Below are 17,921 nucleotides of genomic sequence, written 5' to 3' on the forward strand. Positions count from 1 at the left end.
TATTAAAATTAATTAAACCCACTATTTAAAACAATAAATAATGTAATTAATTAATAATCCAATTGGGTGGTTCATTATCTTTCTACTTCTGTGGACCCTTTAATGGGATCCGTGGGCTCCCCAAAGAATCATTTGTGGAACCAGTGGACTACAGCCTAAGCAGCTTCCATGATTTGAACATCAAAACAATACATAGAAATACAGAAAAATTATACAGACAAATGGATGAATGATGAAATAGCATCTTTACTTCACAAAGAAATGCAGAATAATCAACTTTTTAATTTTAATAGGAAAGTTCAAGCTTTTCTATATTCATTTTTTAACTCTAAAAGACAAAGCAATGTGCAAACTGTAGCATATTACTTTGTTTGTTTGCTTCTAATGCATGCTCTCTTTTTGCTGGTGCTTCAATTAAGGCCATCGATTGTCTATACTATAGTTTGTTTGCTGTACCTGCGCAGTTCCAAACAATAGAGCCAATTAGATCAACTTAATTTTTAAACTCCGAATTGGAGTTCTTTCATATTTTCAGGAGGTTTTAAAATACAAAATTTGAAAATTTTCTTTTTTATTTAAAGATTCTTTATTAGTCTTACAATATTAATTGCCTTCTAAACAGTTGTGGACCCTTAAGTAGGTTGTGCAGACCCAGGGGGACCACAGGTTAAGAATCACTGATCTAATTCATCAAATAAAGTAAAAAAATTGGATGAGCAGTTTAAAAAAAATATATATATATATATATATATATATATATATATATATATATATATATATATATATATATATATATATATATATATATATATTACCTACTGGCGGTCGCCAGTAGGTAGTCATAGTTAGGATTGTTTTCCATAGGGAAATCGCAACATTCTATTGGGAATAACTTTGGCGCCGGTTGAGGAATCTGCCTGAAATTTTCCTCAAATTTGCCTCGCGGCTCTCCGCTCCTTCCCTGAAAGTTTGGGGGGGGATTCGTCAATCGGGGGCCGAGATAAAAGGGGGGTCCCAACATGTGTTTTCCCCATGTTAATTTCCATAGGGCGGTTGGACTCACTTTTAGCTCCAACGGCTGAATGGATTTTCACCAAACTTGGCAAAATTGTAGGGACTGGTAGCCCGATGTGACTTTGCTATGTCTCAAGATATGTGCTCCAGTGGATTTTGAGTAATTTGGATTTAAAAAAATTATATATATCTATAGCCGCGCCCCGGTACGCGCACCGCGAGTAACGCGAGTTTGCGCGCGGAAAGCTGATTGGCTCTCGGGTGTCTGTAAACATTCCAAACAGTCCGGAGCGGCCGCCATCTTGTGTCTCGGTAGGATCGAGACACAAGAGGTGGCAAAAAACAAAGGGGGAAATGGCCAAAAGGGGGCAGGGTAGACCCCCCCTGACCCTCTAGGTTTGATCTGGGGGCCATAAAAGGCTCCGCGGGGCAAAAACATTTTTTTTTTTGATTTTTCATGGGGTGAGCGCCCGGTACGCGCACCGGGGAGCGTACCGGGGAGCGTACTTTGGTGAAAAATAGTGAAAAAATTAGTGTAAAATAATCATTTTGAGTGATCAGAGGTAGGGTAGCTCTGAAAAGAGCTTTTGGGTTCTGTGGCTGATTTAGGTACCTACAAGTACATCCCACACACATACCCCCCACACCCACACACCCCCACACACATCCACACACACACTCCTCACACACACACACCCACACATCTCATACACACACACACACCCCACACACATAATCCTACACCCCCACACCCACACAATCCCCACACGGGGAGCGTACCGGGGAAAACCCAGTGAAACAGTAAAATTATAATTTGAAGTGCTTAGAGGTAGGGTAGCTTTGCATAGAGTTGTTGTGTTGTGTGGGTGATTTAAGTACCAGCATGTAGGTACCAATACAGAGTCTTAAATACAATGTACACCTTTTTTTCTGTAGATATCTTGCATGTTGTTACAGAAGTTATTGTGGTATATGGAATCCATACCATAGTCTGTCAGGAAAGCAGAAACAGATCCTTTAAGCACTCCCTGAGAAGACCTAGGGGATTATGAGTAGTCTACCCTGCTCCCTTATGATGTTTTAAAATTGCACAGTATACTGTAAGTTTTACTTTATATTATAATATAAATATAATCATTTTGGTAACATCATGGATTACATATAAAAATGAATAATGTCTGAAACAATTTTTAATTATGAAATAAAAATGTATTGGTTAGAATGTTCATAGTTTAATAAAACTTTCAGCATTAGTACATCTGGAATCTCCTCAAAATTGCATGATTCAATATCTTGTAAACAGTCAATAAATTGTTTGTCCAAAGATTCATCCATAAAATCCTCGTCAACAAAATCTTCATTAAGAATCTCCTCATTTGTAATCTCGAAAGAAACATTGATGTTTTCTTGTTCCCCTTCTATTTTCTTGCTGTAAATTGCATAAAAAATAACTATATCAGTAGAGTTAGGGCACTGTTGGGTTTAAGTTCAGACAGGTACTTCTGAGTTTTTAACAGTGAAGTTATCTTTGGGCAGTGTATGGTATCAGGCAGGAAGTAGAAATATAAAAAAGTGTATGTGAAGAAGCCTAAGTAAATTCATAATTATACCAGAGAAGCCTAACTCAATCTATAACTATAACAGAGAAGCCTATCTCAATCTATAACTATAACAGAGGGACAGTAAATAACTATCAGAAAACGTTTTTACAAATTACCTTAAAGTGCCCCATACAAATTAACAACTTACCATATTGAAAGGTGATGAAGATAAATGGAGAAAATTGTTTCAAGATGTACCTCAGGTAGGTGTAGTCAAAATGGCCGTGTTTCCCTCTCATTTTTCATATATATTCATGTACATAACCAATCAAATGTCAGGAAAAAAAAGTAGAAATGAAAGTAACATTTTAATTGGTTGTAAATCCTAACTGTTCATATGTGTTTTTGTCATGTAATTTACCTCAGGATATTTAGACAGGGCTACAGGGCAAATGGCTTAATGGAATTCCACCAAATTTGGGAAAATGGTAGGGATTGGTATGTAGTAGGGCCTATTCTATATTTGGTGAAAGTCTCTCCAGTGGTTTTTATGTAAATTAACTTTCAAATTTTTTTGGGAGCGCTTCCCGGTGCGCGCCCCGGTACGCGTACCGGCAGCGCAACGGGAGTCCTCCATCTTGTGTTTCGGTACAATTGAGACACAAGATGGAGGACAAACAACGTTGGGAATGGGTAAAAGGGGACACGGTAGACACCCCCTGACCCCCTAGGTTTTCTGAGGGGGGCTTAGGAGGCCCATATAGGCTCCAAATTTATTTATTTATTTATTTTTTTCGCGGGGGGAGCGCCCGGTACCTGCACCGGGGAGCGTACCGGGGAGCGTACTTTGGTGAAAATTAGTGAAAAAAGTTAGAGTAAAATAATCATTGTGAGTGATCAGATGTAGGGTAGCCCTGAAAAGAGCTTTTGGGTTCTGGGGCTGATTTAGGTACCTACAAGTAGGTTCCAATGCACAATCTTAAATTCAGGAGGAATATTCTATTCCCCTCATCTGAGAAGTGCACACCATCTCCTCTGTAGATATCTTGCATGTTGTAACACAAGTTGTTGTTGTATATTGAACCCATTCTATAGTCTCTCATGTAAGCAGAAACAGATTTATTCATATGTTTCCTTGCTTTCTCAATCTGTGGACAAAATTGGTTGGACCACTTCCATTTCTGTCTTTGACATATATGGAATATACCAAGGCAGTTTGTGGAAAAAGTGTCATCAATTGCCCAAAGGTGTCCTTTAAAACCATTTCCAGACCTACCCCAGTCAAAGTGCCTAGGTCATTTCCACCACAGTGCAAAATTATAAGGTCAGGGTCTGGCAGATGTTGAAAGGTTTTCACCAATGGTATCAATTGATGACATCTCAATCCTCTTTGGCCAATCCATTTTATGTGCACATTTGGTATATCAAGGTTGTGAAAATTTCTGATAGCTGCATACCTTTGAGCCAAGTGAATGTAGCTATGTCCAATAATCCAGACAGAGTACATGGTGAGAGGAGGTTCTGGTGCAGTCAGATTAAGTGTAGGAATGAAATGGCAGTTGGAACAGTAGGAGTTTGCAAAAAAAAACTGTGGAGTTTCAGTGCTCTTGAATCACAAGCAATGATTGGTGGATTCAGATAGTTGAAAAGTGAAAGTTCGGGTGCATGGTTGTGTTCTGTGAAAGAAGTCATTTGAGTGGTCAAGAAAAAGTCATTAAAAGAAAGATTGACCTGATAAGCTGGTTTATTGATAGGTCAAACATCCTTGCTGAGTTCATTTGCAACATTGTAGAATAAACTTTTAACCCTGAGAGCTCAGTGAGGAGGGAGTTGCTATGGTAACAGGGAGAAAGGGCTGAGGGGTGAAGGGTGTTGATTTGAAAATAGAGAGGGAAGAGTTTTGATTGGTTACCATGAGGAATATGTGTGTAGAATTAGAGGTTTTCTGTGCCATTCATGGTTGCAGTGCCTGGAGTACATACCTTTTGCTCTGCTACAGAAATATTGGTGTGTGTATCTGACACTGTTCTCAATCTCTCAAAGCATTTGTAAAGGTGAGTTATGATTCATTCAATATAGATAGAGAGTTCAGATTAAAAAGCACATTGAGCTTCTTTGCTGTTGGTTTGTGTGATGCTTTTTGAAAATGCATGGTATCAATATTTGCAATAGAGAGGAAATGTATTGTGTAAAATAGTGAGTTTTCAGTACTGAAATGAAATGCTTGTACATAGGACCTGTGCTCTGTTTCTAAAATGTTATTCAAAAACGATTTTGGGGAAAATCAATGGTTTTTACATTTTTGAGATGGAATAAATAGTGTGTGCATGATTACATAACAGTATTTGAACCTTTCACAATTAATCACCTGTGTTACCTCAGATTAGGAAGCAGAATGAGCTTCTTTGCAGTTGGTTTGTGACAATTTTTGGGTAATGCCTGGTAGGAATGTTTGCAATAGAGAGGAAATGTATTTTGTAAAATAGTGAGTTTTCAGAACTGAAATGGAATACTTGTACATAGGACCTGCGCTGTGTTTGTAAAATGTTATTCAAAAAACGATTTTGGGGTAAATCAATGGTTTTACATTTTTGAGAAGGAATAAATAGTGTGTGCATGATTACATAAAAATATTTGAACCTTTCACAATCATGTCACTTGTGTTACCTCAGATTAGGAAGCAGAATGAGCTTCTTTGCTGTTGGTTTGTGTAATTTTTTGGTAATGCCTGGTAGGAATGTTTGCAATAGAGAGGAAATGTATTTTGTAAAATAGTGAGTTTTCAGAATTGAAGTGGAATGCTTGTACATAGGACCTGCGCTGTGTTTCTAAAATGTTATTCAATAAACGATTTTGGGGTAAATCAATGGTTTTACATTTTTGAGAAGGAATAAATAGTGTGTGCATGATTACATAAAAATATTTGAACCTTTCACAATCATGTCACTTGTGTGACCTCAGATTAGGAAGCAGAATGAGCTTCTTTGCTGTTGGTTTGTGTAATTTTTTGGTAATGCCTGGTAGGAATGTTTGCAATAGAGAGGAAATGTATTTTTTAAAATAGTGAGTTTTCAGAACTGAAATGGAATGCTTGTACATAGGACCTGCGCTGTGTTTCTAAAATGTTATTCAAAAAACGATTTTGGGCAAATCAATGGTTTTACATTTTTGAGAAGGAATAAATAGTGTGTGCATGATTACATAAAAATATTTGAACCTTTCACAATTAATCACCTGTGTTACCTCAGATTAGGAAGCAGAATGAGCTTCTTTGCTGTTGGTTTGTGACAATTTTTGGGTAATGCCTGGTAGGAATGTTTGCAATAGAGAGGAAATGTATTTTGTAAAATAGTGAGTTTTCAGAACTGAAATGAAATGCTTGTACATAGGACCTGCGCTGTGTTTCTAAAATGTTATTCAAAAAACGATTTTGGGGCAAATCAATGGTTTTACATTTTTGAGAATGAATAAATAGTGTGTGCATGATTACATAAAAATATTTGAACCTTTCACAAATAATCACCTGTGTTACCTCAGATTAGGAAGCAGAATGAGCTTCTTTGCTGTTGGTTTGTGTAATTTTTGGGTAATGCCTGGTAGGAATGTTTGCAATAGAGAGGAAATGTATTTTTTAAAATAGTGAGTTTTCAGAACTGAAATGGAATGCTTGTACATAGGACCTGCGCTGTGTTTCTAAAATGTTATTCAAAAAACGATTTTGGGGCAAATCAATGGTTTTACATTTTTGAGAAGGAATAAATAGTGTGTGCATGATTACATAAATATATTTGAACCTTTCACAATTAATCACCTGTGTTACCTCAGATTAGGAAGCAGAATGAGCTTCTTGGCTGTTGGTTTGTGTTATTTTTTGGGTAATGCCTGGTAGGAATGTTTGCAATAGAGAGGAAATGTATTTTGTAAAATAGTGAGTTTTCAGATCTGAAATGGAATGCTTGTACATAGGACCTGCGCTGTGTTTCTAAAATGTAATTCAAAAAACGATTTTGGGGCAAATGAATGGCTTTTACATTTTTGAGAAGAAAAAATAGTGTGTGCATGATTACATAAAAATATTTGAACCTTTCACAATCATGTCACCTGTGTTACCTCAGATTAGGAAGCACACTGAGGGCCTTATTTATGAAAACAGCGATGCATCAGTTTTCACTGCGCACTCCTTGCGACACCAAGGATGCGTCATATTTAATGTATGACGCATCATGTCGCAAGGAGTTACAGATAAGTCAGTATTTCTGACGTATCTGTAAGCGCAAAAGTGACGCATTGCTGGAGTGTGTCACAAAAGTGACGCAACTCTAGCAATGCGTCTTTTCAAATGGGGAAAGCCCCATGTGAAAGGGTTTGCGTCAGTCTTATGCCTGCTGTGAGGCAGGCGCAAGATATTGACATAACAGCGTCTTAAAAGTGACGCAGTGAAATCTCATAGATTTCACTGCGTCACTATTACGAGGTTTTTTACGGGGGAACGCCACCTCTGCATACATTATACCTGACGCAGGTATAATGTGGCGCAGGGGTTTAAAAAGTGACACATCTACCTAGATGTGTCATTTTTTAAATATGGCGCAACAAGGCACATGTTTTATGCTGCCGAAGCGTCACAAAAAGTGACGCATCACCAGCGCAAAACTGACGCAGGGCCTTATAAATGAGGCTCTGAGCTTCTTTGCTGTTGGTTTGTGTCATGCTTTTTGATAATGCTTGGTATCTACATTTGCAAGATAGAGGATTTTTATTTTGTGAAATAGTGAGGTTTCAGTAGTGAAGTTGAATGCTTGTACATAGGACCTGTGCTCTGTTTCTAAAATGTTATTCAAAAAACGATTTTGGGGCAAATGAATGGCTTTTACATTTTTGAGAAGGAATAAATAGTGTGTGCATGATTACATAAAAATATTTGAACCTTTCACAATTAATCACTTGTGTTTCCTCAAATTACGAAGTGGATTGTGCAGATGAGGTGAGGCATGTCCAGGGGTGCAAAGGAGTTGAGGCCTGTGTCCATGAGTGCAATGGAGAGGACTTACCTCCTCTGAACTTTAGACAAGCATTATCTAATCTGTGCCCCTTCGACAGGCCTCAATACATTGAGTATAATTGATGGTAACAGGGTGCAGATGAGATGAGGTGTGTTCAGGGGTGTAAATGAACTGAGGCCTGTCTAATGGTGCAGATGAGTTAAGGTCTATTCTGGGTTGCAGATAAGGTGAGGATTGTCCATGGGTGCATAGGAGGTGATGCCTGTGTTGAGGAGTGTAGTGGAAGAGAGGTCTGTCCAGAGGTGGAAAGGAGGAGAGGGCTGTGTCTAAGAGTGCAGTGGGTGATAGGGTTCATGAAGTGCAGTCCAGTGGACTCTTAGACACCGGCCTCACCACCTATGTTCCCCAGGACAGTCCTTACCTCATGTGTACAATCTGCTTACTAATCTGAGGAAACAGAGGTGATATGATTGTGAAATGTGCAAATATATTTTTTTAAATATGCAGATACTATCTAATCCTTGTTAATAATGTAAAAGTAATTCATGTGCCCAAAATATTTTTTTAGAATTATATTTAAAAAACAGAGATACGGTCATATGTAGAAGTATTATAGTGTTTATATTGTTTGCTTATTGTCATTGTTTTGTTGTTTGGTAATAGTGGTCTATAATGATTTTTTTTTTTTTGTTTTCCACAGATTTAAATCAAGATTTCAAAATAAGAAAAAATGCCCTCAAGGGAAAGGAGACGAAAAGATTGTAAGCGGAAAAAATCAAAAACAGCAACGGAATTAAAGCAGTCTCCTTCAACAAATACTTCAAAAAACAGGAAAAAAGCTCCTGGTAAGACAACTAAGTCTTTCTTACGGAACATATGTAGATCCCAAAAAAATGTTGGACAGTATGTAGAAAAAGAGAAGGAGAGAGCAATTTTGAAGAGGAAGGAGAGATTCCAAAAAAATGTTACTACTGCAGCAGGAGACAATAATATGTATAGGAATAGAAGGCAAAATCAATTTAGGGACATTCGTAAACGAATGTTTCGCAATAGGGTGGTTTTAAATTTGTTAAAAAATATTAAAAAAGGTAAACAGAGATCTGCTTTTTATAAGAAAAAGAAAAGTGTAGAGAAGATTGTTGATCATGCTTTTGAAGTTAAGAAAAAATTATTTATTTTAATAATCAATAGAATTAGGACACTTAACAAGACAATTGATGTTTTCAGATCAAACAGTAAATGGAAAAGAGTAATTAATCGGACTAATTTTTGTAAAGTTTTTTCTGGAGAATGGATGCAGAGTTCAAGTTGTGAGCCATTTTTTAATGAAGAAAGTTACTTTCAGGAGAATTATTTAGTGCATGCAGTTGACACCAGTGGTCGAGCATATGAGGTGAAAGATGGTTGTCCGATTGAAAAAGAGAAACTTGTGCCTAGAGAACCAGAAGAGGTGTTAACTGATGAAGTTTTAGGGAGACGTACTAAGGGTCCAGTGTACACTTGGAAGTGCAGTAGTATTTGTAGTGTGCGACAGGAATCAATCGATTTGTTTTGTAACTTCTTACGTACATATAGTAAGAAAACTCTAAAACAGAAAATGAAGATGTTGCAAGACTTAGATCCTTGCAGAGTGAGAGAAAACACAGGTTTGCAAGGGCATTCACTGGCTTGTCTTTCTAGAAAAGTCTGTCAGAGTGTTTTTCATCATTTTAGGATGTTAGCAGTGCATCATAACAAAATGAGGAAATTAGTGAGAAGGTTGTATTATGCAAAAAGTCCAGCACTTAAGCTTAAACAATTAAACAGTTCTCATCTGCATGGAACTGAATTAGATGTGAAGAAGATTTGTGAAGAAATTGAGATTTGTTATTTTAGTGAAAAAGAGGACAGAGTAGAAATTGACACAGAAATTCAAGGTAATGTGGAAGACAATGTACAGATTTCAAGTACAGAAAAGTTTGAGCAGGAAATTATCAGGTTTAAGGTAAAATCAAGTGAAAGGCCGAATTTTACTTGTGTGTGTTGTCGACGAACTCATTATAAGCATCAAACTAGATTAGTTGATATATACGTAAAAAGTGAAAAGATGAGTGGAAGGATTTTGCAACTTATTTGTGGGTGGAGAATTCTTTTGATTTGAGTTCTGATCAGCGTATTTGTAAATATTGTTATGATAAATTAAATCAAAACAGAATGCCTGCTAGAGCTGTTCATACAAATCTTGAGTTGGTAGACATTCCTCCAGAATTGATGGATTTAAATACATATGAGTGTATTTTGATTCAATGTGTCCATCCTTTTCAGGCAATTGTTCGCATGGAGCCTAAAATAGGGAAATTGCCTCCTTCAGATTTACAGAGAGGATTAAAGGGAAGAGTTGTTTATTTGCCTCTAGATTTCAAGAAAAATATTGATACAATTGGTGTAGAGAAAGTGGAAGAGGAACCTCTGGTTATTCTAGTTATTGGGGTTCCGACAAAGAGTAAGAAAATCTGGCAAGATTTAGTGGATGTTAGGAAAGTCAAAAAGGCAACGTTGTATTTGGTCAAAAACAATGAGTACTACAAACATGTATGTGTTGGAGCAGAGGAAACAGCTGCAGATGAAGACAGTGATTGTTCAGCTGGCCAAATTGAAAAAGTTGATGTGTCTAGAAGTGAAGAAATATATGAACATTATACTGTTCATCCTTTGCATTCCAAAGAAGTAATGGGGAATGCAATTGACTTGTTGCAAATGAAATCAGCAAAAGGAAGTCCCATTAGTGTATGGGAAGAAAGTTTGGAAGCTCGTTGTTTTCCACAGCTAGTTCCAACAGGTCGAGGTGGACGATATGACGATTGACCACTTCAAATTCCAGCATCTGAATACCGGACTTTAAGATCATATGCTGAAGATCCAAGGTTTCGTCAATGCATCCCATATTTGTTTCATCTACTGTATGAAAGTGACTTGTCTGGGCTTTCTTATGCAGTAAACCATATACTGAAAAGTGGACCACATCTCCAAAATGTTTTGGCGAGGGACTTTATGGAGAAAGTTAATCTGCAAGACAATATTTTGGAATCTCATCTAATCAATCTCATGGCATGTCAGCGTGGTACAAACGAGTATTGGTACCGTCGTCATGGGGAATTGAAATGTATGCTAAGAAACTTGTATGCATGGGACTTACTTCAATTTATACGCGAGGTGAATGCAAATATACAAAATATAGAATTCAAAACACCTGGAGAACTGTGTTCTTTGGATCCAGTGAATGTATGCAGATATTTTAATCATAGATTTGAAGCTATGATGTCTTTCATTACCAACAAAAAAATCCTCCCCTTGGAGAGGTTTTGGATTTCTTTTGGAGAAAGGAGTACCAAGCGAGAGGTGCTCCTCACATACATATGTTGTTGTGGACTAAAGATGCACCCACATTTGGAACAGATTCGGATGAGACAGTGATGAGCTTCATTGAAGAGTATTCAACATGTGCTGTTCCGAAAACTACTGAAGAAAACAGTTTAAGGTAACAAGTTTTACGCTTTCAATCCCATCGCTGTGGAAAGTACTGTTGTCGAAAATTCAGAAACAAGGACAAGTTCTACACAAAATGTCGTTTTGGTTTTCCACGAGCAGTGATTTATAAAGGAAGAGTAAATAATTTGATGTCTTCTCTGCGACATACTGTGACGAGGAAATCACCCAAAAATACATACAATTTAAAAAGAAACGAAGAGTCCAAGTACATCAACGACTACAACACAATGATTTTGTTCAAGTGGAATGCTAACATGGATATTCAGTTCGTTGCTGACAACTCTATTGCTGTGGCTCGATATGTGACGTCTTACATCACAAAAAAAGAAAAGACAGAACTGAAGGAAATGTGGGAGGACATTTCACATGAAAAGAGTCTAAGCAAGAAATTATACAGTTACAGTCTAAAGATGTTGTCACATCGAGAAATTGGAGCATATGAATATTCCAATCGATTGTCATCAGCAAGTCTATATGCCAAATCTAGAACCATCATTTGGGTGAGTCTAGGTCTTGCTGCAACACGAAACCAAGTTTTGAAATCTGTACAGGAAATAGAGTATTTGGCGGAGAAAGAACCAGAAAGTACAGATATTTTGAAGACAAACATGTTGGATACATACTATCCAAATAGAAGTCCTTACCTTGAGAACGCTTGTCTCTATGAAGTTCTGCAAAGATATATTTATAAGAGGAACATCAGAGAAGATATCAATAATGGAATATATGCTGTCATTGGAAGTGAAGGATGTCTAGTGAAACAGAGAAAAGGTCATTTGATTAATCATCAAAAATTGAGTTCTGAAAATCCAGACAAAAGGACGATTAATTCAAATTTGTACCCAAATGAAAACATTCTTCCAGAGAATATTTTTAAGAAAATTAACGAGAAGAAATCTGGCATATGTTTGATGCCAACTCTGAAAGAATGTTCCATGTTCAACAACAAAATGTTAAAGTTAGAAAATGAAGAGATAGTGAAACTGGAAGCTATTGATAAAATAGAGCATATGGGAGCAACAATTATTTTGTCAGAAAATTTGAAATCAAAATTGGATTCATTAGAGAAGACTATATCTAAAACTGCTGGTTTTGAAAAGACTCTGAATGTGTGTTTAAATTGTCGTATTATTTTGAGAAGGAATTTAAATGTTGAAAGAGGTCTGGTAAATGGATCAATGGGTCATGTTGTTGGTTTTGTGAATTACAAAAATAGAGATGGAATTGAAATTTTAAAAATTAAATTTGATGGCATTGACGAAATAGAACAAATTTGTCGTTGTTCAGCTAGGTTTTTGCTTGTGAAAGACTTATATGTTCGCCGAAAACAGTTTCCTATTTGTTTGGCATATGCGGTGACAATTCATAAATCTCAAGGTTTAAGTGTAGATAGTGCTTTGGTGAACATTGGAAGTTCTGTGTTTAAAGAGGGTATGGCATATGTGGCATTATCACAAGTCAGAACTTTATCAGGATTGTACTTGATTGAGTGTGATGAAACAAAGATTTGTGTTGATCTAGATTGTGTTAAAGAATACAATAGGTTAAGAAGAGAGTATGCTCCATATTTGCCTCAATATCCTCTGTTTGAAAAACGTGTGGTAGGCCGAAAAAGAAGAAATGAGAATAATTGCAGTGAGGTAGTAGCAAAAAGACAAAAAGTAGATGAAACTGTAATTGTAAGCAGAAAGAAAAAGGATTCTGTTGAATATGTTGTTGGATTTCAGTTTGAAAACAGTTCTGGTGTCAACTGCTATGCTAATGTAGTGCTTAATGTTGTTTTTTTTCTTCAAAATTTACAAGAACAGATTGTTGAAAATCGGGATCAAACATTCTGCTGTTTATTGAATTTCGTGTTTGAGAAATGTAGCAGTGATAGAGCAAAAATAGAAAGTGTTTCAGAAATTAGAAATCTTCTAGACATATGTTCTGGTCAAAATCAATTTTCACAGAATATTCAGCAGGATTGTCAGGAATTTTTAATGTATATGTTTGATGTTTTGGAAGATAAAGGTGTAGATATAAAAAATCTTTTTAGTCTTTCTTATCAATGGCAGCATGACTGCGACAACTGTAGTTTATCAAGTAGTACTAGAATAGACACTGAAAGATTTCTATATTTTAGTTTACCAGACTGCAAATCAGTGTCTTTTAATAATCTAGTTAAAGCAGCTGCTCACAATATGGTGTGCACATTATTTTTACAAACTTATGGTAAATATGTGATTTTAATGTTCCAACGATGTAGACCTGATGGAAGTAAATTGTCAACTTCTATTAAAAATGTTGTGGCTTCTCAGTTATCAATTTCAGGAAGAACCTTTGCAACTGTAGCTATTATTTATCATGACGGTCCTTCAACAACATCAGGGCCTTACACATGCTATTTAAAAAGTTGTAAAGGTTGGACCCAGTGTAATGACACTCATTTGACTTTCAAACAACGTTTGCCTTTTGACTTAAAAAATTCATATCTAGTGTTTTTAGAACCAAAATTTAAGTAAAGGTAATTGGCCTATGAAGACGGGAGCAGTTAATAAAGGTTATTTTGCTGTTTAAAATTATATTCTGAGTAAAAGTGATCAAGATAATATAAAAAATTGACTTGTCATATAGGTACTGTAAGTGGATCTCATAGTAAGTGATATCAGTATTATACAAAATGATGAACATGAGTGTCTCAGAGATGGTTTTACGAATATTTAAATATTGTGAATATTTTGTATGAGCCTTTCTTTCAGAACGTCGGGAAAACGGTAATTTCAGTGTTTCTTTTAATTAATTTGAAAATATACTCACACATCTGACACTATTTGGCCTAAAGGAAAAGTAAAGGAATGAGTAAAGAGTCATGACTGAAAAAAAGGAGTATATGAAAATAATGGAAATATTTCAGATGTACTTGTAGCTTTTCCTCTAGAAAGTCGATGAAATGGATTTATTAGTGAACAGCAGAGTACTTTCCAACGAGAAAAGGACCTTCATGATATACTATTTGGCCTAAAGGAAAAGTAAGTGAATCAAAGATTAGTGTACATTTGTCATTTGTCAGTATCTAAGGTTTTTTTAAAAACACAATCTTTTAGATTGTGCTTTTTTTCCCCGCTGTCATATGATGAGTAATTTGAACTCACTGTTTTAAGTGAAATTCAATATATTCTGAGAACAGCAAAAATAAACTATGTAACATGTTGTACCAGTTATTCTATACTTTGGATTGTGTAATTTAAATTGTATTGCCATTGTCTCACACTCACTTTCCTTTTTTCACTCTCTTTCAGCTCTTTTTACTCACTTATAATGTTCTCTCACTCTCTTTCACCCCCGTTCCTTTACTCCACTTCTTTCACAACCCCTCATTCTCATTTCAACTGTCTGCATCCCCTCTCTCCCTTGCATAACTATTCAGCTTTCAGTCTCTCTGCTTTACTTCCCTTTTCCGTCTTTTCCTCCTTTGCTCTTTTAGTAATTCCTCTTTACTCACTCAGCAGTATTGTCGCACTCTATCACTATAAATCACCCACTCTCCCTCGCTTATCTTTGTTTGCTCCTTTCTTTTGACCTCTTCTCTCTATTTTCCGTTCACTACCTCTATGTCCTCAGTCCCTCACTCTCATTGTGTTATGTTCACTTGTGTTTATCTACCTTCTATCCTTTCTCTTACAACAACTTCACTGCTCCTCTATCATTGTTCTTCATCCCATTTCTTTTACTCTGGTTCTATTACTATCCCTCATTTCCTATCTTTCAGTGTCCTTCTCTTTACTTTTATCACCGAATCATTTTTTCTCAGTACCACTGTTTTAATCCTCTTCTCCTCTCTTTCCTTTTTGTGCTCCCTTACTGATTTCCTTTCCTCACTCATTGAACTCCACTTCACTCAGTTTTTCTCTTAGTCTGTCTGTCTACTAACTTCCTCACTCCTTTTCCCTCAATCCTTCTATATTTCCTCTCTCCCTTCATCCCTTCACTCTATGACTGTTCTTCACTTACTCTCGGTTATTTTCCATTCCTCATTCTTCTAAATGCATCCTTAATTAGACTCTTTTGCGTCCCATTCATTATCTTTTTATTTACTACTGTTTCCTGATTTAGTTTTGCTAACTCACATTCTTTTAGTATCTTTCTTACCTTCAGTTCATTTCTCTGTTCTTCTCTTCCTCTCTGTCAGTGAATCTATATGCCTTACTCTTACTAATTTGCTCTCCTTCTATTTCTTTTTCTTTCTTTTTGTCCTTCTACCTTACTTTATTTCTCTTTCTGTGTCCCTCACTCTCACTTTATCTCTAAATACACTGTTATGATTTTTAACCTCTTCATTTGTATCTTTTATTTTAAAATAGATATTTTACTAATTATAACTTATTTTTTCTTCTCTCTTTCACAGTTACAAAGTGTAGTAAAAAATGTAATAAAAGTTACATTTATTATATGGTAAGTGTGACTAAAAAATGTAGTTTGTCATCACCCTTTGCTTTAACCTCACTAATAATTTCTCAAGCAACCTCACTCCTGTTTCCTTACTCTGCTTCCTTCACTTATTCTTATTCTCCATGTTTACTCCCCTTTTCCTATTTCCCCTCTCACATTCAACTTCTTTCAGTCCCCATTCTTTAGTTCACTTACCCTCTGTTCCCTTCCTTTGCTCCCTCACTCATTCTCTTTTTCTTAATTATTTACTTCACTCCTACACACACACCTGATCCCCCTCCCAACACATACACACACCTCTGACATACAGCCCACACACACCACACACACACCTCATACACACAGACACCCCCCCACACACACTCCTCACACACACATTCCATACACACACATACATCCCACACACATACCCCCCACACCCACACACCCCTCACACATATCTCACACACCCTCACCTCTACCCACACCGGAACACCCCACACACCCACACCCACAGACACACCTTACACACCCACACCCCGACCTACACCCACTGACTCCCTATAAGTCACACACACTGCATTACTTACCTTTCTTTGCTGTTTTACTCAGACCCATTCAGGCACTGTTTCCTTTACTCTCTCTGTCCTTTCTCTTTGTCACTCCCCATGTCTTATCCTAATTCAATTTTTCACCCTCTTCCACCCCTCTTTACTTACACTCACTGCTCTTTTCTCACCCTCCCTCACCGTTGTTCATTTATCCCGGTTCCGTCACTACCCTTCATTCCCCATTTTTTACTGTCTTTTCTTTTTCTTTCAACACCCACTCACATTCTCCAACTATTTCTACTTTAGTCTTCTTCCTCTCTCTTCCCTTCTTTCGCTCCCTTATTCATTTTACTTTTTTCACTTTCACCCTATTACACCTTCTCTGTTTTTTACTATGTAATAAACAATCCCTCTGTGTTTCTCCCTCTAGCTCTCTTTCTCTTATCATTACTCTGTTTGTGTTCTTCCCTTATGCTAACTCCTTCATTAATTTTTTTTCTTTTTTTGGGGGGCGCGCCCCGGTACGCGTACCCTGAGGAAAAAAAATTGACAGAGATTCTTCAAAAATATAGGTTTATTTTTAAGATTAAAGGTAGTTCTAAAAAAACTGTTTTTTTTCTTCTTTTTGTTGTTTTATATTTTTTTAATGTTTTTTTGAACATTTTGTACTTTTTTTGGCTTTTCTGAACACTTTTACATTTTTTTTGTATTTTTTATGGGGAGAAACAAAAAAAGGGAATTAAAAATGGCTCAACTGGAGCAAAAAACAAAAAACGGAAAAAATTTGGGTTTTTTGGGGCAATTGTGGTGGTCACCAGCAAGGACGATGAGCTTTACGCTCTTTTCACCGTAGGAAATGAGCTTACCACAATAAATACATGTCATTCGGTAATCCTCAAATCGTGGTTGAATGCAAGGCATCGTCTCCGTTGTCTCTGGTCCCGATGGAGTAGGTCTCTTTCCTTTGGAGGTGGTCCTTGAAGATTGGGGGAGGTTACTGGCCAGTTCCCTCATCTCTGCACGAGAATAGTTGTTCGGATGCTTGCGGATCATGTGTCTAATCATGGTATTATTACCAAAAGAATACTTCTTGTTAGGGTTGCTCCTTGAAAGTTCCATGCCACAGATTAGGCAAGTCACCTTGGCCGCATTGACTTTTTTCTTGCCCTCTGGGATAGAAAAAAACTCCCATACAATGTGTGGCCTTGGCTGGTATGGGGTATTGTCTTCATGCAGCCATCTTCTCCCCTCCTCCTCTTCCTCTTCCTCCTCCTCCTCTTCTTGACCACCAATGTAATCTTGTGGTGGTCCTCTTGGTGGTGGTGGTGGTGGTGCAGATGCTCCAGCTGCTGCTGCTACTGTAGCCATTTTAAAGTACAAAATATTTCTCTAAGTTGTTCAAGCAGGTCTTCCTCAGTCAAAGGACAAAGTCAGAATAAGGAAAAAAGGTGGGGGCTTTCATCATTTGGAAAACAAATCTGTTCTGGACCAATGAAAAGTGTTATTTTCAAGTCACATGATCCGGGCTTTCATCATTTGGAAACCAAAACTGATCTGCACCAATGAAAAGTGTTATTTTCAGATCACATGACTCGACGCGCTTACGCTACGCGCCCCGGGGCGCGCCCGTAATCGCACCCCGGGGCGCGCCCGGGGCCGCGTAGCGTAAGCGCGTCATGACGTTGCGCGATCGTATGCGCTCGCGTGCTTCCGGGTGCGCTTACGCAGTGCGTCATATGACGCATCACGCGGCTACGCGAAACGTCATGATGTTGTTTTCGTTCGCGGGAATAGCGCAAACGGGACGCTCACCGGTACGCGCCCCGGGGTGCGCCGTAACATTGCGCTTACCCGTGCGTTCACCGGTACGCGCC

The sequence above is a fragment of the Lissotriton helveticus genome, chromosome 4_1, assembly GCF_964261635.1.
Source record: "Lissotriton helveticus chromosome 4_1, aLisHel1.1, whole genome shotgun sequence".
In the NCBI taxonomy this organism is placed as follows: Eukaryota; Metazoa; Chordata; class Amphibia; order Caudata; family Salamandridae; genus Lissotriton; species Lissotriton helveticus.